Genomic DNA, 27,405 nt, shown 5'->3' with positions numbered 1-27,405 from the left:
TCCTCTTTCATTCCTTGTCCCAAGCCCACATTCTCCTGTAACCTTTTCTTCTACTCTTTCCCCTACAACTGCATTCCAGTCGCCCAAGACTATTATATTTTCGTCCCCCTTTACATACTGCATTACCCTTTCAATATCCTCAAACACTTTCTCTATCTGTTCATCTTCAGCTTGCGACGTCGGCATGTATACCTGAACTATCGTTGTCGGTGTTGGTCTGCTGTCGATTCTGATTAGAACAACCCGGTCACTGAACTGTTCACAGTAACACACCCTCTGCCCTACCTTCCTATTCATAACGAATCCTACACCTACATCTACTACCTATAAAATGTTGACGCTAAAAATGTGATGCACTCTGATTCACAGTATTGTCGCTTCTTTGACGGAGGGTGGCCTTGACTCGGATGCCACCTCTGACTAGCTTCTGTGGGTTCCTATGACCTGTCGCTTGTTATCTCTTCACGGTGACTTCGCAATATGTGGTTATAAAAATGCAAAAGTCTGCCTCTGCGCGTGGATTTATTCAGGCATGTCTGCCTTCAAACATCGTTATTGGTTCAGGTAAAACGGGCAGGAAAGTTGTAGTTCAGAGAGCTGCAGTTGCGAAACGAGCCTGTAGCGTGTGCGCCGCCGCACAAAGGGGAACAACGAATTATTCAGCTTCAGATTGTGAGTCGGAGACACGTGTGAGAATTTTCACTGAGTTTTGAAAGGCACTGGAAGTTATACTTAGTGAGCGAACTGTAACTTTGTTACAAGTTACATGTTGGGTGTCTGTCTATGGTGCCGCCAGATACTTAGGAGAATTTCAGCAATTATTATCATCGGTAGCTAAAGTAGGGTGGTGTTTAAAGAGATATTGGAATGCACTCTCGTACATTCATGCTTACATAACCAGTAGTTTGTGGAGATATCGCGACAACTGGGTGCTACATTTATCGTATCACGTTGCATAGCGTAAAGGAATTAACCAAATGTAAAACACTTAGCTGAGACAAAATCCCCTTATCAAAGGTATTTACTACAACAATACAAGCTCAGTAAATACGAGAAATTAACTACTTAAATTTAAGTATGCATCTGCAAAGGGGAAGTTACAGATAAGATTAATATACGTAATATTTTAATACCAAACAATAGTGTGGTGCTGTACCTCTTGGGTATCCAGCAGACAGTTCGTCGTAGGTACTAACACATTAGTCTCCATTAAATAGCTACGTTTTTATAACATAATGCATTGGTACTGTTCATCCCGGCTGCGCTCCCTTTTGTACGTTCCCACACACCCCTTGGAGGTCCCGCCCCACAGTTTGAATACCACTGGTCGAAGTACATGAAGATCGAGGAAAACATATTACACTAATCAAATTTTAATGTAAGTCTTGGTCTCTTTTTAGACATAGCAAGTAGTTGCTGGTATTCCTGCTTATTAACATCAATTAATAACGCGAGCCTAAGGGAGTGCAATGCTACCGCAATTTTTCCTCTCGTTTACAGGTTTGAACCTAAATGGTTTCAGAAGGATGCCCTAACTCTAAGGCGCTAGATCAGCTGCACTGGTGGCAGTTTCTACATATGTAACGTGGGCAGGAAAGGTGCTTGGCTGACACCGAGGGTGTCACAAAACTGGGGAAGTCTTAGAGGAACCGTTTGCCGTTTTATGTTTATGTTGCATTCTACATCTACATCTATTTTTGCTAACCACCGTGAATTGCATAGCAGAGGGTACGTCACACTGTACCAGTTATTATGTAATCTTCCTACTCCATTTACGTATGGAGCGCGGGATAAATTATCGTTTGAATACCTCTGTGCATGCTGTAATTATTCTGATCTTATCTTCAAGATCCCAATGTGAGCGATAGGTTGGGAGTTGCAGTATATTCCCAGAGTAACAGACTTTCTCTGGATAGTTTATGCCTATTTTCAAAAGTCTACCATTTCATTTCCTTCACTATCTCAGTGACTCTCTCCAACGGATTAAACAAACCTGTGACCATTCGTGCTGCTATTCTCTGTATACTTTCAGTATCCCCTGATTAGTCCTATGTGGTACGGGTCCCACACATTTGACCAATGTTCTGGAACTCGTCGCACGAATGAGTTGCAAGCAATCTCCTTTGTAGACTGATTGTACTTACCCCGTATTCTATCTATAAACCAGTATTCTATCAATAAACTGAAGTCTACCACCTGCTTTGCCCACGAATTAACCTATACCATCATTCCATTCCCATGTGATCACGCAGCAGGCGGGCAGAAAAGAAGAGTGTAGAAAAAGCATAAGTACCCTTTGACGCTTAGGATCACATACATATTTCGTCGACAGGTTTTGAGCAGTCCATAGTAGTTCCAACCTGAACCTAAGAGCAAAAACTGCGGTCACGCTACGCTCCCAAGGAGTAGGATCACGTTGAGTGGGGACGGAGCCTCATAATTTCCTTACAGAAGGGCTGAAACACCCGAGCGTGTCAGCAGTGTTAAAGGTTTTGACCGCGAAATTTGTAGGAATAAATGTCCCAGGGAAAGAGTAGTTGCATTGACGCCACTTATGCCAACCCCCCCCCCCCCCCCCCCCCCCCCGAGGCATGCGTCTGAAATGTGAATACGAAAACCGCCTCATTTCAACACTAGTTCTCGCGGTTCTTAACTCCATCTCAGAAGCGTCTAACGAAGTGGTACAATGTGGGTAAGAGGCACCGTGACTACTTTCTCATCGTGTGACGTGTCCACGGTCACGTTGGACTGAATTGGGGTGAATTTTGTTGCCTATGTAACATCATTAACCCATGTATTCCGAATTACTGTAACATGTCACTGTAGTATCGTGTTTATTAGCCGACAACGGCCAAGCGAATTTCAAGTAAAATATTTCGCCTGTACAGGAATATACATAACGGACGATTGAGTACAGGTTATAGACATAGGATTGACCACCTATGGAAGTTTGTATCTTGCCGAGTGTCATGCTGTTGAGCATAATGTAGGGCGATCGCCGGCCATAAGCAAGAAATAGGAGTTCGAGTCCCCAAATTTTCAATCTCGTCATTCCGTTACACAGCTGACAGTTGTTCATATTCGTAGTAGCGAATACATTTAACGTATTGTATAACGGTTGTAGTTGCCTGTTTCGTGGAACATCCATGCATGTCCTAAAGAACATTGCAGTGTAATTCGGAATAACACAGGCACTGCTATACGGCAGATAAGACCGACGAGTGTAATTGGTAGCTCCTCGAGAGAAAAATCATTGAATGTTTAGGCACTACCTTCGTCGGCTGCAATTGACTGGATCACACCCGTGCGACTGCATCTCCGTGGAAACCATTACTATCTGAACACCTGCTCTTTTACTACACAGCAAACTACAGGGTGGACAGTAGTTACTGACTAGTTTGAAAAAAAATTGTTAACAACTGGTTTCATGATGGTAACCTAAACCGCTTTTAACTATAGAGCCGTTGGTAAAATTATGTTATAATAGTAACATAAACTGGAAAATTCATTTTCCCTTAAATAAAGGAGGCCGGTGTGGCCGAGCTGTTCTAGACGCTTTAGTCTGGAACCACGCGACCGCTACGGTCGCAGGTCCGAATCCTGCCTGGGGCATGGATGTGTGTGATATACTTAGGTTAGTTAGGATTAAGTAGTTCTAACTTCTAGGGTACCCGTGGTCTAGGGGTAGCGTCTTTGATTCCTAGTCAAAACGTTTTCGGTCCCGTGTTCGATCCCCGCCACTGCCTAAGTTTTGATAAATAATCAGCATTGGCGGCCGAAGAATTCCGGCATAAGAAGTCAGGGGGCGAAGGACCGGATAGAGGTTCAGGGCACTCTCTTGTCCTAGGGGTGGGTAACTTCCCCTAAAGGCGGAAGAATCAGCAATGATTAACGACATGAGGATGCAGAAGGCAATGGAAACCACTGCATTAAAGACACGTAACGTGTATCCACAGGACATGTGGCCTGTAGTTGAAGAAGTGTCATGATGATCTCTCCATTGGCAAAAGATTCCGGAATAGTCCCCCATTCGGATCTCCGGGAGGGGACTGCCAAGGGGGAGGTTACCATGAGAAAAAGATTGAATAATCAACGGATAACGTTCTACGTGTCGGCGCATGGAATGTCAGAAGCTTGAATGTGGTATGGAAACTAGAAAATCAGAAAAGGGAAATCCAAAGGCTCAATCTAGATATAGTAGGGGTCAGTGAAGTGGAAGGAAGACAAGGATTTCTGGTCAGATGAGTATCGCGTAATATCAACAGCAGCAGAAAATGTTATAACAGGTGTAGGATTCGTTATGAATATGAAGGTAGGGCAGCGTGGTGTTACTGTGAACAGTTCAGTGACCGGGTTGTCCTAATCAGAATCGACAGCAGACCTACACCGACAACGATAGTTCTCTACATCTACATCTACATCCATATTTCGCAAGCCACCTGACGTTGTGTGGCGGAGGGTACCCTGAGTACCTCTATCGGTTCTCCCTTCTATTCCAGTCTCGTATTGTACGTGGAAAGAAGGATTGTCGGTATGCTTCTGTGTGGGCTCTAAACTCTCTGATTTTATCCTCATGGTCTCTTCGCGAGATATACGTAGGAGGGAGCAATATACTGCTTGACTCTTCGGCGAAGCGTCTCTCCTGCAGAGTCTTCCACTGGAGTTTATCTATCATCTCAGTAACGCTTTCGCAATTACTAAATGATCCTGTAACGAAGCGCGCTGCTCTCCGTTGGATCTTCTCTATCTCTTCTATCAACCCTACCTGGTGCGGATCCCACACTACTGAGCAGTATTCAAGCATTGGGCGAACAAGCGTACTGTAACCTACTTCCTTTGTTGTCGGATTGCATTTCCTTAAGATTCTTCCAATGAATCTCAGTCTGGCATCTGCTTTACCGACGATCAACTTTATATGATCATTCCATTTTAAATCACTCCTAATGAGTACTCCCAGATAATTTATGGAATTAACTGCTTCCAGTTGCTGACCTGCTATTTTGTAGCTAAATGATAAGGGACCTATCTTTCTATGTATTCGCATCACATTACACTTGTATACATTGAGATTCAATTGCCATTCCGTGCACCATGCGTCAATTCGCTGCAGATCCTCCTGCATTTCAGTACAATTTTCCATTGTTGCAACCTCTCGATACACCACAGCATCATCTGCAAAAAGCCTCAGTGAACTTCCGATGTCATCCACCAGGTCATTTATGTATATTGTGAATAGCAACGGTCCTAGGACTCTCCCCTGCAGCACACCTGAAATCACTCTTACTTCGGAAGACTTCTCTCCATTGAGAATGACATGCTGCGTTCTGTTATCTAGGAACTCCTCAATCCAATCACACAATTGATCTGATAGTCCGTATGCTCTTACTTTGTTCATTAAACGACTGTGGGGAACTGTGTCAAACGCCTTGCGGAAGTCAAAAAACACGGCATCTACCTGTGAACCCGTGTCTAAGGCCCTCTGAGTCTCGTGGACGAATAGCGAGAGCTGGGTTTCACACGACCGTCTTTTTCGAAACCCATGCTGATTCCTACAGAGTAGATTTCTAGTCTCCAGAAAAGACATTATACTCGAACATAATACGTGTTCCAAAATTCTACAACTGATCGCCGTTAGAGATATAGGTCTATAGTTCTGCACATCTGTTCGACGTCCCTTCTTGAAAACGGGGATGACCTGTGCCCTTTTCCAATCCTTTGGAACGCTTCGCTCTTCTAGAGACATACGGTACACCGCTGCAAGAAGGGGGGCAAGTTCCTTCGCGTACTCTGTGTAAAATCGAACTGGTATTCCATCAGGACCAGCGGCCTTTCCTCTTTTGAGCGATTTTAATTGTTTCTCTATCCCTCTGTCGTCTATTTCGATATCTACCATTTTGTCAACTGTGCGACAATCTAGAGAAGGAACTACAGTGCAGCCTTCCTCTGTGAAACAGCTTTGGAAGAAGACATTTAGTAATTCGGCCTTTAGTCTGTCATCCTCTGTTTCAGTACCATTTTGGTCACAGAGTGTCTGGACATTTTGTTTTGATCCACCTACCGCTTTGACATAGGACCAAATTTTTTAGGATTTTCTGCCAAGTCAGTACATAGAACTTTACTTTCGAATTCATTGAAAGCCTCTCGCATAGCCCTCCTCACACTGCATTTCGCTTCGCGTAATTTTTGTTTGTCTGCAAGGCTTTGGCTATGTTTATGTTTGCTGTGAAGTTCCCTTTGCTTCCGCAGCAGTTTTCTAACTCGGTTGTTGTACCACGGTGGCTCTTTCCCATCTCTTACGATCCTGCTTGGTACATAGTCATCTAACGCATATTGTACCATGGTTTTGAACTTTGTCCACTGATCCTCAACACTGTCTGTACTTGAGACAAAACTTTTGTGTTGAGCCACCAAGTACTCTGAAATCTGCTTTTTGTCACTTTTGCTAAACAGAAAAATCTTCCTACCTTTTTTAATATTTCTATTTACGGCTGAAATCATCGATGCAGTAACCGCTTTATGATCGCTGATTCCCTGTTTGCATTAACTGATTCAAATAGTTCGGGTCTGTTCGTCACCAGAAGGTCTAATATGTTATCGCCACGAGTCGGTTTTCTGTTTAACTGCTCAAGGTAGTTTTCAGATAAAGCACTTAAAAATATTTCACTGGATTCTTTGTCCCTGCCACCCGTTATGAACGTTTGAGTCTCCCAGTCTATATCCGGCAAATTAAAATCTCCACCCAGAACTATAACATGGTGGGAAATCTACTCGAAATATTTTCCAAATTATTCTTCAGGTGCTGAGCCACAACAGCTGCTGAGCCCGGGGGCCTATAGAGACATCCAATTACCATGTCTGAGCCTGCTTTAACCGTGACCTTCACCCAAATCATTTCACAATTCGAATCTCCGTCAATTTCCTTCGATACTATTGCACTTCTTATCGCTATAAACACGCCTCCCCCTTCACTGTCCAGCCTATCTCTACGGTATACATTCCAATCCGAGTTCAGGTATACATGCCGCCGTCGCAAGCTGAAGACGAGCAGATAGAGAAAGTGTATGAGGATATTGAAAGGGTAATGCAGTATGTAAAGGGGGACGAAAATCTAATAGTAATGGGCGACTGGAATGCAGTTGTAGGGGAAGGAGTAGAAGAAAAGGTTACAGAAGAATATGGGCTTGGGACAAGGAATGAAAGAGGAGAAAGACAATTGAGTTCTGTAACAAGTTTCAGCTAGTAATAGCGAATACCCTGTTCAAGAATCACAAGAGGAGAAGGTATACTTGGAAAAGGCCGGGAGATACGGGAAGATTTCAATTAGATTACATCATGGTCAGACAGAGATTCCGAAATCAGATACTGGATTGTAAGGCGTACCCAGGAGCAGATATAGACTCAGATCAGAATATAGTAGTGACGAAGAGTAGGCTGAAGTTCAAGACATTAGTCAGGAAGAATGAATACGCAAAGAAGTGGGATACGGAAGTTCTAAGGAATGACGAGATACGTTTGAAATTCTCTAACTCTATAGATACAGCAATACGAAATAGCGCAGTAGGCTGTACAGTTGAAGAGGAATGGACGTCTCTAAAAAGGGCCATCACAGAAGGTGGGAAGGAAAATGTAGGTACAAAGAAGGTAGGTGCGAAGAAACCATGGGTAACAGAAGAAATACTTCAGTTGATTGTTGAAAGGAGGAAGTACAAACATGTTCTGGGAAAATCAGGAATACATAAATACAAGTCGCTGAGGAATGAAATAAATAGGAAGTGCAGGGAAGCTACGACGAAATGGCTGCAGGAAAAATGTGAAGACATCAAAAAATATATGATTGTCGGAAGGACAGTCTCAGCATATAGGATAGTCAAAACAACCGTTGGTGACATTAAAAGCAACGGCGGTAACATTAAGTGTGCAACGGGAATTCCACTGTTAAATGCAGAGCGGAGAGCAGATAGGTGGAAAGAATATATTGAAAGCCCCTATGAGGGTGAAGATTTGTCTGATGTGATAGAAGAAGAAACAGGAGTCGATTTAGAAGAGATAGGGGATCCAGTATTAGAATCGGAATTTAAAAGAGCTTTTGAGGACTTACGGTCAAATAAGGCAGAAGCGACAGATAACATTTCATCAGAATTCCTAAAATCATTAGCGGAAGTGGCAACAAAACGACTATTCACGTTGGTGTGTAGAATATATGAGTCTGGCGACATACCATCTGACTTTCGGAAAAGCGTCATCCACACAATTCCGAAGACGGCAAGAGCTGACAAGTGAGTGAATTATCGCACAAACAGCTTAACAGCTCATGCATCGAAGCTGCTTACAAGAATAATATACAGAAGAATGGAAAAGAAAATTGAGAATGCGCTAGGTGACGATCAGTTTGGCTTTAGAAAAAGTAAAGGCACAAGAGAGGCAATTCTGACGTTACGGCTAATAATGGAAGCAAGGCTAAAGAAAAATCAAGACACGTTCATAGGATTTGTCGACCTGGAAAAGCGTTCGACAATATAAAATGGTGCAAGCTGTTCGAAATACTGAAAAAAGTAGGGGTAAGCTATAGGGACAGACGGGTCATATACAATATGTACAACAACCAAGAGGGAATAATAAGAGTGGACGATCAAGAACGAAGTGCTCGTATTAAGAAGGGTGTAAGACAAAGCAGTAGCCTTTCGCCCCTACTCTTCAATCTGTACATCGAGGAAGCAATGATGGAAATAAAAGAAAGGTTCAGGAGTGGAATTAAAATACAAGGTGAAAGGATATCAATGATACGATTCGCTGATGACATTGCTATTCTGAGTGAAAGTGAAGAAGAATTAAATGATCTGCTGAACGGAATGAACAGTCTAATGAGCACACAGTATGGTTTGAGAGTAAATCGGAGAAATACGAAGGTAATGAGAAGTAGTAGAAATGAGAACAGCGATAAACTTAACATCAGGATTGATGGTCACGAAGTCAATGAAGTTAAGGAATTCTGCTACCTTGGCAGTAAAATAACCAACGACGGTCGGAGCAAGGAAGACATCAAAAGCAGACTCGCTATGGCAAAAAAGGCATTTCTGGCCAACAGAAGTCTACTAATATCAAATACCGGCCTTAATTTGAGAAAGATATTTCTGAGGATGTACATCTGGAGTATAGCATTGTATGGTAGTGAAACATGGACTGTGGGAAAACCGGAACAGAAGAGAATTGTAGCATTTGAGATGTAGACTGATGACAAAAAAATAAAAAATAAAAGCGGGACTGATGACCTCAGATGTTAAGTCCCATAGTGCTCAGAGCCATTTTGAACCTTAAATAAAAATGTTCGACTTGTGTGTTTGAGTGTGTATGCGTGCGTGCGTGGTGTGTGTGTGTGTGCGGGGGGGGGGGGGGGGGAGGTGTATGTGTGTGTGTGGGGGGGGGTTGTGGTTGGGTGATATGTGCGTGTATGTGTGTGTGTGTGTGTGTGTGTGTGTGTGTGTGTGTGTGTGTGTGTGTGTGTGTGAGAGAGAGAGAGAGAGAGAGAAAGATAAATAGAGGGGATAAGTTAGTGTGACATTTATGACAATATGTTGGACTTGCGTTAGAATTTAATTTGTGTAATGCACTTTTTTCGCTCAAATAATCAGTAACAAACATCAAACATTCAAGTACAACGTAACTTTTCCTCTTGCGTTTTAGAAGGACAGAAATTACTTGATCTTAGCAAGAGAGAGTTGCAAAACTAGTAGATACTTAGTGTAAAGAGGTTTATCTTGTAGACAAAAACTATGCGTAAGTGCATCTAGATCGGCAGTATTACTCTGCAATTTACAACTATGTGCCTAATAGAGGGCTCATCGAACCACTGCCAAGCAGTTTCTCTATCGTTCCTCTCTTGAAAGGCGCGTGCGATGAACGAGCACTTAAATCTTGCTGTGGGACTTCTGACTTCTCTTATTTCTCATTATGATCATTCCTCCCTATGTAGGTGGGGACCAGCAAAATATTTTCGCAGTCGGAGGAGAAAGTTGGTGACCGATAATTCATGAGAAGGTCCTGCGGCAACGATAAATGCCTTTGTTTTAATGATTGTCACCACAATTCAAGTAATTCTTCCGTGACACTTTCTCCACATTAAGAGATAACACCAAATGAGATACCCTTCTTTGAACTTTTTCGATTCGCTCATTCAGTCCCATCTGATGATGATCCCGCACCTCAGTGCAATACTCCAGAAGAAAGCAGAAAAGGTTGGTGTAAACAGTTTCTTTAATAGAGCCGTTACAGTTTCTAAGTGTTTTGTCAATAAATCAGTCTCTGGTTTGCTTTTCCCACAAAAATATCTATGTGATCGTTGCAATTAAGTTACTTGTGACTGTAATTCCTAAGTATTTAACTGAATTTATAACCTTTACATTTGTGTTATTCATCGCGTAACCGAAATTTGACGGATATCTTTTGGTGCTCGCGTGCATGATTTCACATTTTTGATTATTTTGTGTGAATTGCCTATTTTCAAATTATATAAATATTTAATTCACTTTGCAGTTGGTTTCGATCATCTGATGACTTTAAAATACGGTAAATGACAGCATCTTCTACAAACAATCTAAGAAGGTTGCTCAGACTGTTTTCCACGTATTTTATGTAGATCAGGAACACCAGAAGACCTATAACAGTTTGTTGGGGAACGCCAGATATTACTTCTGTATCATTCGATGACTTCCCTTCAGTGACTACTGACTGTGTTTTCTGACAGGATCTCAGTAATCCACTCGCACAACTGAGGCGATATTCCACAGACACGCCATCTGATTGTGAGAAACGGTGCCGAAAGCATAACGGAAATGCAAAAACATAGCGATCAGTTTGATATCCCCTGCAGTAGCACTCTCATTTCACGAGAATAAAGAGTTAGCTATGATTCACAAGAACGGTATTTTCTGAAACCGTGCTGACTCCCCGTCAGTATAGCGTTTTCTTCGAGGTAATTCATAACGTTGGAAGACGATATATGTTCGAAAATCCTAATTCAAATCAATGTTGCTGAAATAGGTCAGTAACTCAGCGGATTACTTCTGTTTCCCAAGATCTTTCATCGCATGAAAAGTTCATGGTGGAGCTGATCTGAACTGTCGTGACATCATTAACCCACGTTACAGTTCACGTGAACTGAGCTGCGACCTTTCTCTCGCATGTGTCGATACCTTGCTGCTCTCAGCGTCGCCGAAGAAGAGGTTGACGTCACAGGAAGTCACGCTTTTGTGCCGTTACAGAGGAACGATATCTGCGACCTTATTCAAATTTCAAAATCATTCACCGCAGTGAGAGGCAGCATCGGGGTTTCGAAAAAGTAATCTTTTAATTTTGTTGCACAGTGTGCTTGTGCTATCGCTGTCGATATAGTACCGTTACACTACGGGAAAAAAATCCACCAGCTATCTACTTGCCCTCTAATTTAGTCTTACACTGAAATGAACTGAGCGTAGGCTAAAACTAGAACACCATGGTCTGTATTACTCAATGCATACGTTAACTCTTTTTAGGGCGCAGCGCCGCAGGTAGCTTTCTCTTGGACAGCGCACACATTTACAGCGTTGGCGGCGCTGCCTTTCACCTAGCCAGCTACTCACAAGTAATGCGTTTGCGCCTGGCCGTGTGCCATGCAAATGTTCGATGTACGTGACGCGGCCGCGTTCGGCCTGTGTGCATAAGCGTGGCGCTAATGAGCCAACTATAGCACCGGTTAACCATCCAATTAGGCTCCAATCTGGCGGCGACACGCCGCTCAGTTTAGTAGACTACTGTCGTGGACTGCGACACACCGCCGCAAATCCAGCGAACTCCAGCCTTTGAGCAGGTCGGAAGTATGCGCAGATTTATGCTACTGTGATGTTTAGCAGCTTAGCTCATCGGACTGCTCTCATTGTCTTGTATAGGACTCAAATTAAAGAGAAAGAGCCTGAGGGTAATCGATTACAAGAGTTGTAGCAAACATCTGCGAGCAACATTCACATGGTTGGAAACACTACGAAATGGGACAGACGAATACGTACCACATAGGAAACATAAGTAGAGAGAATGGAAAACATATAATTTCAGGAAAGGATGAGATGAGTGTCGATGTGGAAGTCATAGGGCATCTAGAACCAGGGTCTGACTGAACTCTGGAAGACGTGATCAAACAACACAAAGAGCATATATAATAGTCTATCGAGATTATTTAGAATCACTAAGCGAGCATCGTTAGAACGATTATTCGCGCGAGCGTGTAAAATCCATGACAATGAAGACATTCCTTGGGACTTTCCGAAGAATAGCAACCACGCAAGACAGAAAACACTAAGGACAGATAAGTGCGGGAAAAAACAACTGAGGAGATATTAGAAGAGAGTAAGGTAAAGGCAACAGAGAGGCCCATAAATAACGTTGGGAAACGTAAAATTCTGATAATTCAGCCACGACTTAGGCAGAATTATGACAGTTTAACAGGGTTCGTCGACTGAGAAATGGCTTTCAGAGACATGAAATTTTGCAAGATTTTCGAAGTTCTGTGAAAAACCTATATAAACCATACGGAGAGCTGATTAATGTTTAATAGGTACAAAAAATAAGTGAGAAAAGAGAGAGATGTAAATATCTCCAACAAATAATTTAGGAGGATAAGAAATCTTTCGTTTTTAGCTTCTGTACGATCGTTGTAGTAGAACTCATTTACTACCTCTATCATTTTGATTTATCACTATTTGTTTGGTTTTGTTTATTTACCAAGCAGGTGCTTTAGATATGTTGTACGGTCTCTTCTGACCATCGCAACGTTTCAAAACACTGACAGTATGATACTAGCGTCGGAGATAACAGAGAACGAAAACATTGATCAAATATTCTTGACTATGTTTCAGTTGATTGCTGTGTGAGAACTCGGCTTTCATCAGACAACAGCAATGAGAGTGATCTTTCGGAAATGGCTCCTATAATTTTCTGAACTGGAATCTAAATGACAGATCTTCTGAATGGAATCTGAATTATAGATTTGAAGTTCAGTATCTGAACTTTTGGGTGGAGAGTTAAATAGATTAAGTAAATGATGCAAATAATTTTTTGGTCTACAAAATTTAGTAACTCTGTAGGTATGTTCCTTCGGTGTGGTATGCAAATGTCGGAAAAAGATAAATCCGCCGTAATTATTTAGCAGTTCTTCCGGTTTCCAATTAGTGAACCCAGCTGAATAGAATGAAAAGTCACAAGAATCCTATACGGCATTCTACTCCGTATCTCTCGCAGCTAATCTGACAACGTACTGGGACAAATAAATCTAAGCCCAGAGTAATGAAATGGAATTTGTAGACCATTGTATTGTTTTTGAGAGTTGAAGTTAACTAGCAGCAATATTTGATTACAGCGGAGTGAAGACATGGAATAATGTGTCCAATGCAAGAAGTTTGTACGCTTTAAATTTGGCGACAATTACATTATGAAAGAGGCAACGGTATTTGCTTTGACTTCATAAATTTACATTCATGGTTCCAATATTTGTTGTAACATTGGAGAAAATTCCAGATTTGACAGTCATTGCTGGTATGCCCTTTCTAAAGACTGTTTCATGATTACTAAAGCTAACAAAGGTCGTTCATTATTTCCCAGATATTTCGTCGACTGTCTCTTACTCTCTGCACTGCGACTGCAAAAAAGTCTCAGAATTTCTGTCACACATTTCATAACTAGCGGCATTTCGTAGTGTGAATGCTTTATCCTCAGAATCGAATAATCTCTTCAGCGAGACTGCGAATTCGGTTCGTTTCTCCTCGTGTTCAACACTCAAGCAAATTTCTGAGTACTCAAGCTCATAGTTGCTGATGTCTCGAAAAGGTTTTCCCACGTCTCTTGACGACGTTCTTCCAGAGTATTAGATTTAACTCTCGAATCTCTTTCATCTGTAAGTGTTTTAGTTCTTCCCGTCATCGTTTATGCTCAAACGATTACACTAGCAACATGTTGTAACATGGTCCACCTTTAACTTGCATCAAATTTCTCTAAAATCACTGTATACAGGGTTTTCACTATTATAGGTACTAACGGAAACGACGACTGCAGAACAATCTAATATGCAAATAATCTTAATTACCATAGCTCTGAAAACCAAGATTTTCCCCAAGACTACATATTACTACTGAGTACACGACCACCTTTCAACAGAGTCCTCGGCGATCAAAACTGTTTATATTTTCTTGAGGACAAACAATTCACAATGAGAGTTCCTACATGGACATCGGTCGTGTGAAGGCAGACTTCAGCGTATCTGCTCTTCGCTGCCCATACACGTTCGAAAAACCCAGGCACATCTCGGGCGAACGGTCTACCCGACGGGAGGCCCTAATCACACGACATTTCATTTCATCTCGAGTGTAGAAAACAATCCGCAGTGTGTTCCCATAGTTTATCAAGGCTATCAGCATAACTGGAACACGCCAAATATCACCACAAAAATAATCCAAGGGGGTCAGGCCAGGAGCCTCGAAGGATAAACAGTTCCAGAAATCAGTGCTACTTATTCCAGAACAGCCACATGAAATAGTGCTGGTGCACAATAATGCTTGTGCCGCGTATGCACCATTTCACCAAAAACTTCATCCAAGCATCACGAACAGTGTCGTAGCATTGGCTCGAAAGACTCGTAAAAACCGTAGTAAAATGTTATGACAACCACAAGTTAAGTGTGTGAATAACGGGCAAAGCTATGCGTTTTTATGTTTGTAAATGTAATATAAATGGTCGAATATTAGTTTTGAACGAGAAAAACTCTCCACCTTTACGTGTTTTGAACATAAAAATATTAATAGTAAATATACACTCCTGGAAATGGAGAAAAGAACACATTGACACCGGTGTGTCAGACCCACCATACTTGCTCCGGACACTACGAGAGGGCTGTACAAGCAATGATCACACGCACGGCACAGCGGACACACCAGGAACCGCGGTGTTGGCCGTCGAATGGCGCTAGCTGCGCAGCATTTGTGCACCGCCGCCGTCAGTGTCTGCCAGTTTGCCGTGGCATACAGAGCTCCATCGCAGTCTTTAACACTGGTAGCATGCCGCGACAGCGTGGACGTGGACCGTATGTACAGTTGACGGACTTTGAGCGAGGGCGTATAGTGGGCATGCGGGAGGCCGGGTGGACGTACCGCCGAATTGCTCAACATGTGGGGCGTGAGGTCTCCACAGTACATCGATGTTGTCGCCAGTGGTCGGCGACCTGGGACCGGACTGCAGCGACGCACGGATGCACGCCAAGACCATAGGATCCTACGCAGTGCCGTAGGGGCCGCACCGCCACTTCCCAGCAAATTAGGGACACTGTTGCTCCTGGGGTATCTGCGAGGACCATTCGCAACCGTCTCCATGAAGCTGGGCTACGGTCCCGCACACCGTTAGGCCGTCTTCCGCTCACGCCCCAACATCGTGCAGCCCGCCTCCAGTGGTCTCACAACAGGCGTGAATGGAGGGACGAATGGAGACGTGTCGTCTTCAGCGATGAGAGTCGCTTCTGCCTTGGTGCCAATGATGGTCGTATGCGTGTTTGGCGCCGTGCAGGTGAGCGCCACAATCAGGACTGCATACGACCGAGGCACACAGGGCCAACACTCGGCATCATGTTGTGGGGAGCAATCTCCTACACTGGCCGTACACCTCTGATGATCGTCGAGGGGACACTGAATAGTGCACGGTACATCCAAACCGTCATCGAACCCATCGTTCTACCATTCCTAGACCGGCAAGGGAACTTGCTGTTCCAACAGGACAATGCACGCCGCATGTATCCCGTGCCACCCAACGTGCTCTAGAAGGTGTAAGTCAATTACCCTGGCCAGCAAGATCTCCGGATCTGTCCCCCATTGAGCATGTTTGGGACTGGATGAAGCGTCGTCTCACGCGGTCTGCACGTCCAGCACGAACGCTGGTCCAACTGAGGCGCCAGGTGGAAATGGTATGGCAAGCCGTTCCACAGGACTACATCCAGCATCTCTACGATCGTCTCCATGGGAGAATAGCAGCCTGCATTGCTGCGAAAGGTGGATATACACTGTACTAGTGCCGACATTGTGCATGCTCTGTTGCCTGTGTCTATGTGCCTGTGGTTCTGTCAGTGTGATCATGTGATGTATCTGACCCCAGGGATGTGTCAATAAAGTTTCCCCTTCCTGGGACAATGAATTCACGGTGTTCTTATTTCAATTTCCAGGAGTGTATTTCTGTGTAACAAATACTAAGAATAACATATATTTTGAGTATATCATATCAAGGAATTTCTATACAACTGTTTGATGAAGACTTGGATGAAAAAAATGATCACTCCAGTGTCTATTCCCGAACCTATAGACGCTTCTGTACAAGGTTTTTTCCTGAACTTACGATTTTGTGACTTGTACATAAGTTTTTTTCAGAATATATGTATAAAAAGTATTTGTCCTTTGAACCTCAGTTCATACCTCTCCCGCCATGTTGATGTAATTAATTGGAAATAATGAAAAATCTCTAGAATTCAAGTTTTATCATTGGCCATCTGCCATTATTATGTCGTAATGGCGTATTCGCAGTCATTACGTCAAATATAATTAATCACATGTTTTTCTGGCTTCATCCACAAGATAGCAGGAAAAAGTACCTTAAATATTTTTGCTGTCGGGAAAATAAAATACGTTTTGCAGAAACGTTTTCACAAAACACGCAAGACAAACGCAAAGATAACAATACGAGACTCAGTCTAGCTTCTGAGTAAATAGCTGACTTGTAAAAAATCTTGTTTTCACAACCGTAAATATTATTCAAAGCGTAATTAGCGGTATAAAAGGTCAGTGTTTAACAAAGAGTTTACGTAACATTGAGAATAATTGTGCAGCTACGTGGGTGGTAATGTTGTGTCTCTCAATGCAACAATATTTATATATCGGGAGTTAACTACTACTACAGCTTTAGTCAAACCAAGCGTATTTCTGAACTAGCCGTGTGTGTTCACGCTACCTAATACCTTTAATCAGAGTTATTTGCCTCCGTAACAGCATTGATGATTGGTAGCGTATGTTTTAGTTGCTAATACGAGTGCGCGAAATATTCGCAGCGTCACGACTTATAAAATTTTCATCCACGATTCCAAACGTAACAAACGGACACTTTTCATTACAATAAAAAAAATAGAGAGGGAGAGAGAGAGATGACATAATGACTGCAAATGAGCACACTTCGTAGAGCGGAAACCATTGGTTTTCGGACCTGAGTTTATTGGGATCATTTGCTTACTTTATTGTCCACTACTTAGTCGTTTCGTTTGCATATGTAATAATGAAATGCTCGATATAAAGTCATTTTTGTATTGTCTCGTGTTGCCAAGATATGCACTATTGTACATGAGTGGTCGAAGTTATCTTTCAGGGCAGCAAACGGGAATAATAAGTGTGACAAATGTATAATTATTTCATACTATCTCTTCACACAAATCTCTAATAAGTGCAGTTTACTAACATCCAAACATCTGTTTCCGATATTGAAGATAGAATGCAACAGAAGAATATTTCAGTGTTTCCAGAACCACTTACGTGTTCTGATAAAAATTAAACATAAGTGTGGCTAAAGTTAAAAGAAGTGGACATCATGACATAATTTACGTGGTTATTATAAATAACACCGGCATATTTGAATCACCATTTGGTTGTGTGATTGCTACGTATGAGTACAAGGTTTGGTTACTTCAGTAAATGATCTTGTGAGTTAACGAACATTTCACTCTCATTGAAGCATATGGCCGAACGAGTCATCCATCAGGAATTGTGAAACGAACCCTGTCGTCCAGGACCAGATGCCACAGCGGGCGCAGATTAATCACGAGATGGGGAAACTCACAAGTGTCTATTGAGGCGTAAGCGCTGTAGTGTGCGAGTGAGCCAGATGAGACCTTACGTCATAGGGAAACCCAGTAGAAGGCTTTTGTAGCTAAGGAGACATAAAATATGGTGGACCTAAGCTTCACCATAAAAGGAAACATTTATGAAAACCATTTAATACTGTAGTAGTGCAGGGAGTCAAGCCACAGTAATTTTAATCTCCTATCCTCCTTAAATTTTCATGGTGATTCCAATAAAACTTGGATATCGGTCATATCTATAATAGTTTAGGCTTTACGGTAGAAGTGAAATTAACAAGTTTTGTAACAAATACCTGACGGCCAAAACCTGAACTATTTGATCCATCTAAACGATTGACATTTCATATAGAAGCTCACCATTAAAATCATAAATGTTGGAAATATCAACTCTGTAACTTTGTTTCAAAGATATACGAGATTTAAATTATCAATATATCCAGTTAAGCATCAGATCATCATTTCCTCCACACAAAACACGTCGAACGAAAACAGCATGACGCCTTATCGAATCAATAGGTAATAGAATATTTATTTTAAGGTTTAGTGCATGATAGCTACTTTTGTTCTTCATTTATTTATCAGAAAGCACATTGGTGCAAGCCAACTAGCCGTGACATTCAAAGTTAAGAAGGAAACTGTATTGGTTTTATATACAAGAATTTACTGTTTATTATGTGATGACTATTAACATTACTTTATTTAGAATATGAAAGTGGTCAGGCTTTGATTATTTAAATATGTTAAAATGTAAAGCAATGTAGAATAAGGTGTAGTCAATCAGATGGATGGCTTGAGGAAAGGGAGCTACAGTTGTCAGTTGAGCGAAGATGTTCGGCGCGCGGGAAACGTGGCCGGAGACGGGTAGAGGACAGTTCTCGTCGAGACATCGAAGGAGAGGCGAAAACGGACAGCCGGTCTTTGTTTACCTAGAAAGTGAAACGACTCTGAAAATTTCGCTTTGTGTGGTATCAGTGGACTTAGTCTCTGAGCGGTGAGTAGCCTGGTTTGAACTCTTAACTTTTTGCATAGTTAACGTGGTTGAGTATCGGACTTGTAATTCACGATGAGACTGCGCATGATCGAACTGTGTCAAAAGGATAAGCGCTCGAGTGTAAGAGTAACTCTAAATACGACCACTTTCGCTATTAGTTTGCTTTACGAATAAACATAATCGATACTGTTTGGCCTACATCATTTATGAGTCATTAACTTAGTTCCCGATATTATTTTTACTGTTATTATACGTTACGTTAACTCTTTTATTTCGCAAACTTGCCATCAGACAGTAATACTCGTAACACAGAGGGACATCCACTCTGATTTTACCTACCTGTCGTTGCATTATCTTTACTATATTTTTGTGGTCTATAGTCCGACGTCTGGTCTGATACAGCTCTCCAAACCACCCTGTGATTCTTCATCCTCACCTCACTACTGTAACCTAGATCTATTTGAAATGTAGACAAGCCTTGGTCTCACCTCCACAGTTTTAACATCTCCTCCCCCACCTCCCCCGCTCCCCCCCCCCCCCCCCCCCCCCCCACGTCCGACAGTTACCGAAGTGTTGACTACTTTATGCCTCGGGATAGGACGTATCAAACGACTCATTGTTTTACTCAAGTTTTGCTATAAATTTCTCATTTCCCCAATTCGATTCCGTACCTCCTGATTAATTATCTCATCTACCCATCTACACTTTCAGGAATCTCCTGCAGCGCCTCTTTTCATTGGAAGTAACTGTCGTGCACGTTTCATTTCTGTGCAAACACTCCAGAAGCCTTCTGAAAGCACTTTATAAGATCTAAATTTACATTCGATGTGATTAAATCCCTCGTCTTCCTTGTAGCATTTCTTGCTATTGCCAATTTTTATAGTCCTACACTGTTCATGGAACATTCAGTACTTATATACAAAAGTACACAACATATTGACTTCACCTCGCAGCAACCTCACAAAATTTAATTGCACTTCCTCCAATTAGTCTGTACCCCACAATAAAGGAACCTTCATTTAATGTCAAGAAATATCTTCTGAATACTATTTATTTCACGATGACCAGTTTCAACCAAGCCATCTTGTGAGATTCTGTTGAAATCGGCCATCGTGAAATAAACAGTATTTATCGATCATGGATGCAAAGGAACTTTTTTCATTGAATTGACAGATCAATTCCATTAAACAAACATGTGTACCGTATATAGAACCTTCATTTCTTGCATGTGCTCCAATCTGTATCCGGTGACTGTTCAAAACTGTGACCACAGGTTGCATATTTAGACCATTGCTCTGTATTGAAAACAATCGAGGGGTAAATTAATAGCATGATATTCGAAGTATCAGGAAAAACTTCATTAGATATGAGACAAACCTTAATTTTTAAACTCAGATTATTTACTAAACTGCCATTTAAAAATGGTAGCTTTCCCATTAGCTTCTGAGACAAATAATGTACATAACTTGTTCATGTAAATCATTCAGTAATCCTTAGTAAAAACTTTTGTTAGTAAATATTATCCAACCGCTTATTACGCGCCATACATTTCAAAAGTCATACTGCATCTGCTAGTTAATGAATTAATCAGTTACAAAAACCGCGATTAACAGCGTCAACTGCCTTTTGGAAACCTCAACCCAGGACATAATCGTATTCTTAGCTAAGGACAGTCAGATACGGGATATCAACTTTTAACCAGCAGAGTAATGTCTTCACTTTAAATAACGAGAGCAAAATAATTTTTCCCTACCAGGACTCGAATCCAGCACCTGTCACTGAAATTTTCTAGTCACGAACAGATCTTAAACACTGGTTTTCTTCATCAGTTTAGAATACGCATGTATGAAGTAGAAATAACGTGACACAAATACTGTGGTATTTGGGAGTTGACCTGCACACATGTCGTCCTTGTTGATTACATATGTAGAGACGTTAACAGTGGAGTTCTTTCCTCACCAGCATCTAGGAGCGATCAGTTTGTTCTTGAAACGATGTGACTGTCTGACTAAGCATTGAAACCGTCCCCTATCATTAGTGGAACCAACACATAAAGAGACATTAAAGTTAGGTGTGCAAATGATAGATCTTAAACGACATGATAATTTTTGTGCTCGAGTAACCAGGAAGATATCAGCAGAATTTAGTGAACTGCCGGTTGCAGTTAGTTGCTGGAGGTACTGGATGTGTGCGGTAGTGGTGTGACTCTTGGACACATTGGGCAGCATATTGTGGGGACGCATTTCTACTAGAATCCAGATTAGGGCCCAGCGTTGTATGAATTGCAATTGTCTACGACGCCTTGGTGTATTAACTTCCAGGATACTTTGCGAATACGGCAGCCAAGGGAAAAAAAATACGCAAGCGGTACGTCAACTAAGAGGCTTGTATAATATAGACTGTGTTCGACTGTATATCTACTCCAAAACTGTGGATTTCATACTAGCTCTTTCAAGTTTACATTCCGAACCCAGGTAGTTTGCTTGAATAAGGAACTTTGTTCCCAGGTCGCTCGCGGCGTCTCCCATCTGATAGTGGACGTTACTGACGTAACTAGGTAGGCCCTGGGGCTCGTCTTTATGAACGTGTCACCACTGTTGATGTTGGGCGTTAATTGCTGGGCCTTAATGTTGTACGGACAAACTGCAAGAAGTGGTATCTTGTCATAACTTCTATCCTGGTGCCTGATGTATTCAACTGGTTTAATATTCTGGAACACAGTGGTCCCCAGGGACTGTGATGCTACGGTTTTATGTGTTATATTTTAAGCAGTATTTTGTAGTGGTTAGTGTGATCTCTCGTATTGTTATTTTACGTCTACCTGGTTGCCTTGACGGTTTGGAATATAGGTGGGCATCCGCACAATAATAATAAAGCACTCCGTCATCAGGCCACAAGTGGCCCATCGGGACCATCCGACCGCCGTGTCATCCTCAGTGAGGACGCGGATAGGAGGGGCGTGTGGTAAGCACACAGCTCTCCTGGTCGTTATGATGGTTTTCTTTGGCCGGAGCCGCTACTATTCGGTCGAGTAGATCCTCGATTGGCATTACGGGGCTGAGTGCACTCCGTAAAATGGCAACAGTGCATGACGGTCCAGATTGTCACCCTTCCAATTGCCAGCCACGCCCGACAGCGCTTAAGTTCGGTGATCTCACGGTAACCAGTGTATCCACTGCGGCAAGGCCGTTGTCCATAATAATAATATAATGATATGTAGTTTTAAGTTACTTCATTTTATTGGTATGTTGGTTAATTGTTAAGCATTGTTCTGAGTGAGTTCCATATTGAGGCATATTCCCTCGTATACAAAAATTATTTTACGGACTAAGGTTTTCGCATTTGTTAATGTCTTCTGAAGAGCTTAACCTCAAGTTGAGGCTGAATTATAATATCCATTTCTGGGAAGGTAGCAGTCACAGGTTGAAGTTAGTTAGAGAAGAATTGCAACCTTCTGCCTTGGCTAATGCTAATAGTGTTTATTTTTCAGACCACTAGAGTTATCTATACTGCTATATAAAGGCAAGTCGTTGTTTGAAGTGGTTACCAAAAATCTCAAAAATTACGTGATCGATTCGCTTCATATTTTAACACGATACTGTCACAACCGTTAAGAAGGATATAGGCTACATATTTTTGAACATATATATGGTATTTCACTGTAAAAATACGGCAACCAGCCACTTTTTAATGCGTTTTATTTACGCGTATTTATCTGGCGTAAATAAAGTGGCTGGTTGCCGTATTTTTACAGTGAAATATCATTATCCACGTCCACGGAGCTCAACAGTCCAAATAAAATTGACAAATTGTTATATATATGGTATATAAATTTATTAACTGGTATCCAAGTTAAAGCAACAAACGGAAATTTTGCAATGTTGCCTTTCTTGTGCTATAAAGGAGTGTAAAGATGTGATAGTAAACAAAAAACATTGTTAAGAATACAGAACGGAAAGTACTGCAACATGCACAGTGGAAGATATAAATTTTCTTCGTTTTCTCCAGCTTAACAGATTTTCACACACCTGGTTAATGTGCTCAGTGTGGGGTTTGACCATCTCTGACAAAAATATAGGCCTGACGACGATAGGGCATGCTGTGAATGATGTCATCAGTTTCATGTTGAGGCAGTTACGCCCATTCGTCCCTCAGAGTTGCTCGCAGGTCTTAGAGAGTGATTGGTGGACGTTGACGTGGTACAACAAGGCTCCCAAGTGCACCCCACATGTGCTCTATGGTGTTCAAATTGGGAGAGCGAACAGGTCACACCAAGCGTGCAAAATCTTTCGCTTCCAAGAAAATGGCCAACCAAGCCTGCTTTATGAGGATGAGCATTATCATCCATGAATACGGAGTCTGGGCCTACAGCAACTTGCAATAACGGCACATGAGGTCCCTAGATCTCGTCACGATAACTGACGCCAATTAAACCTTGCCTATTTGCCCATACAGTTTTATGACGATGTGTCTCAGTGGTAAATATAATCCATGCTCACATCATTAGCGATCTTCCACGATATCGATTTTGGGTCCCAAAATTATGTCCCACGTTCCCTAGAGATGCGAACGTCGAGAATCACTCTCGAGACCAAATCGGGACTTACCTGTGAAGAGAACATTGGCCCATTGTTCCGTTCTGGGAAGACACGTCAGAGATACACATGCAACATGTCACTGACAGTAGACGCCACACCTGTTACCTCGATACAACACGCCTACTAGATGCTGGAAGGTCAGGTGCCAGCTGCCGTGCAGTACTAGGGTAACCCAAAAAATAAGGTCTCCCATTTTGTTGATAAGTACAGAACTCTGTTTGTGTGGCAGTTGGTCACACTGTTATGAAGAGTGCTTCAGGAGCTGTGTATAAACATTCGCATGCCGCGCTGAGGCGCTCAATCTGTGCTTGGCAGCCGTTGAGAATGGAGCTCCCGCTGAATGTTGCCGCCAAGAGCGAACTGTGCGCAGTTACTGGGTTTTTGAACGCAAAGGTTACTGCTCCGATTGAAATCCATCGCCAGTTGACAGAAGTGTAGGGTGAGTCGTGTATGGATGTCTTCGCCAAAGCTGCGGAAATTCAAACAAACACAGTCTGCCGGTAAAGTCAGGACAACTGATTTTTGGGATCGGAAAGGGGTATTGTTGGTCGACTTTATGCCCACTGGGTCCACAGTTAACGCTGACAGGTACTGTGAGACACTGAAAAAACTGAAACGGGCAATTAAGAACCGGAGAAGAGGAATTTAAACAAGGGCGTATACGTTCTCCATGAGAACGCCCGCCCACATATCGCTCGGCAAACCGTTGCTCTCTTGCCCTATAGACATGACATTGCGCCCAGTGACTATCACCCGTTCCCTACATTAAAAGAACATCTGGCCGGAAAGCGATTAAGCTCCGACGACGAGGTGAAAGGAGAGGTTCATAACTTTCTGAACAGCATGGCGGCGAGCTGGTATGACATGGGCATACAATAACCGCCACAGCACCTACAAAAATGCATCGACAGAAATGGTGATTATGTCGAAAAATAGCTAAATGTTCAAGTTGTTAACTGATGTAAACCACTGTAGAAATAAACAGATCTAAGTACTTATAAAAAAATAGGAGACCTTATTTTTGGGATTACCCACGTACTGAGGCTGTACCGACGCGCCCAAATAACGGCCCTCTCTTTCTGATGTCATACGTGATCGGCCATGCCCTAGTCTTCGGATTAAAATTTCGGTCTCTATAAAGTGTAGCCACATCCGTGAAAGAATAGAACTATTCACATTAAGCTATCGGACCACATCAATTTGCTACTGTCCTACTCCATTCTTCCTATGGCAATTCATAGCAGAGAACTGGTAGGTGTCTTCTCTGCGCCGTACTGCACCGTCTGTGACTGTGAAAGCAGAGACTGGGGATGTGGGACTACACGGCAAACAGTACTCTGTTTGATAGGTGCCCTGACATCATCGTTGGTGTGATTTCCGTTGACTGGAATGTCATCTTAGGTGCACAACGTCATCGTACGTCAGCTACAGACAGTCTGAATGATTACATCGTGAATTAAACACAGGGCGGGGAGATAGAGGTTTGTTGCTTTAATTTCGGACACCGGTAGATATATACTATTTAACCGGGCAGAGTTCTCTGCTCCGTATACCAATGGTCCCAACAAATTTACTCGTTTATTGTAAGCAAATTCAGTTTACAAGCAAGTGATGGTTAGCTATAATAATAAACAAAGCTCAAGTTCAGTGAGAGGATGATAGACGAGACAGAGTGGGGGAAGATGAATGTAGAGAGAGGGAAGGAGGAGACAGACAGAGGAGGGAGGAAGCGGTGGCTGGAGATGGGGGAGGAGGAGATTGACACATTGTGTGTGTGTGGGGGGGGGGGGGGAGGTGATGGGCAGAGAGAGGAATCAGAAGGAGATCAGGGCAGATATCCAATTCCCATACGTATTTAACAATTGAGAAGCATTGTCGGATTCGCTAGTCTCCTTATACAACCTGTAAGGGAGTGGTGAGTATGCAGATTTAGTAGCGAAGACTTCTATCCCGTGGGGCAACTGTCTAAATAGTAGCTGAGCCTTCGCGGCGTTGTGCTATCTTTGGATCCTCTGATCGTCTCGGTAAGAGGCGCGAGTGTCCCACTGATTAGCTTGCTTTATCGTTCTTTGAGACTGAGGAAAAGGCGACGACTGAGCCGCGCTTGGTGAGTTGGTATTGGTCTAATTGGTACGAGGCTGCAGGAGGTACGAACTGAGAGGCTAATCTGTTGACACGGTGGCCTTTGGGGCCTCTTGGTGTGTTTGGAGCAGTAGGTTCGATAGCATCCGTTGTGACTGATTTCTGAGTTATGGAGAGAAGATGCACCAGCAATTTCCCTTCTGGAACCTTCAGGCAATTTGGGTGTTGGCGCCCGGAATAGTGCTTTGAATAATGGACTTCGGAGTGCTAAAGAAGTTAGGGTGCGGATTGTGTTTATTCCTTTAGTGAACCTTGCCTCTGGTGTTTGATAGGTGAGGTTTTCTTGAAAGCCGGTCTGTGTGGCCGAGCGGTTCTAGGCGCTACAGTCTGGAGCCGCGCGACCGCTGCGGTCGCAGGTTCGAATCCTGGCTCGGGCACGGATGTGTGTGATGTCCTTAGGTTAGTTAGGTTTAAGTAGTTTTAATTTCTAGGGGACTGATGACCTCAGAAGTTAAGTCCCATAATGCTCAGAGCCATATTTTTCTTGCAATTACTGTAAACTATTTGAAGCCGCTAGTGTAACTTCGCTGATTTGCTTAGTAGCTTTCTATTTAAATGTGTATAAGAAGTGTTGTATGGGCCACTGTCTGTTAGAATCTCCGAGTTAGTCTCGGGTTACATGAATGTTAACTTAGATGGGCCACTGACTGAAGTGGTAAATTGTCTTTCAACTGTTCTGCTCCGACCTTGCCGGCGGCACTTAAGCTGCACTGGTGTTTCAATTTGCTGTTTCTTAACTTTAAGTCATTCCTTATGTATTGCAAGTTTTGAGCAATGTTGAATCAGCTTTTGATGTTTCAAAATTAATGTTCTTTTACGTTTGTTTTAGATGTGTTTTAATGTTGAAGGTCCGCAACGTCAATAGTATCTATAAATATTAAGCCCAAATTCCGTGCCAGGGGGGTAATCTTGTGCCTGTTATTCTGTAGTTTCACAACTGCATTAGATGTATGTTGGTAAATCTGCTGTTCGTTATCACAAGTATCTTAGCCTTTTATATTAGCAGTTTTAGTACGGTAATAAAGATTTTTCCTTGTAATTAAAAGCTTGAATCATGATTCATTTAACTTAGAGTAAAGTAAAAGTAATTTCTTAGCGAATGTTACGTTACTTTAAGAGTTTTAGTAAGTCTTGAAAGGCCTGAAGACCTTATCGCCGTAACTCTTGACTTTGATATCGTAATGTGTATACTGTTTGTTGACAGCCTTCGCTTCTGACACATTGTAATTGACGTGGCACCTGCCCACCTGTACGTAATCCTGTATTTCGGCCTGTGCATGTACCTGGACGTCGTCTTTGGTGGCCGTTAGCTGTCGCTGGAGTTTTTATTCCAACTGCAGCTGTTAAACAAGTACAGTATTCCGGATGTTCTGTTTGATTCGTGGTTATAAGTAACTGCGTTTTCAAATTTTACAAATCTTTTGATCTAACTTAACGAACCTAAGAGTCTGTTTTCTGTATTTGAGTTTACAAAAATTTAGTATACTTAGTTTTTGAACATTTAAATTCCGCCTGCAAGCCACTGCAAGGTGACTACCTTTCCATAACTTGGTTGCACCCTTCTTGTAACTGCTTGGAAGATTACCAGACTGAAAGTTGTGAATTTGTCCTCTTACTCGGATGATTTATTTTTGTTCTTGGTTGTTGTGTAACTTAAATTAGAAACCTTTAGTTCATTCGACTGTTGTACTTATGTAAGCTTTACGTAAGGGCCTTACAGTCACTAAAAATTTTGTGCTACTTGTCTGCTGAGTTTAAAGGGTACCCCCTGC

This window comes from Schistocerca gregaria, chromosome 1, assembly GCF_023897955.1.
Source record: "Schistocerca gregaria isolate iqSchGreg1 chromosome 1, iqSchGreg1.2, whole genome shotgun sequence".
In the NCBI taxonomy this organism is placed as follows: Eukaryota; Metazoa; Arthropoda; class Insecta; order Orthoptera; family Acrididae; genus Schistocerca; species Schistocerca gregaria.
Note: the sequence above shows the minus strand (reverse complement) of the source record.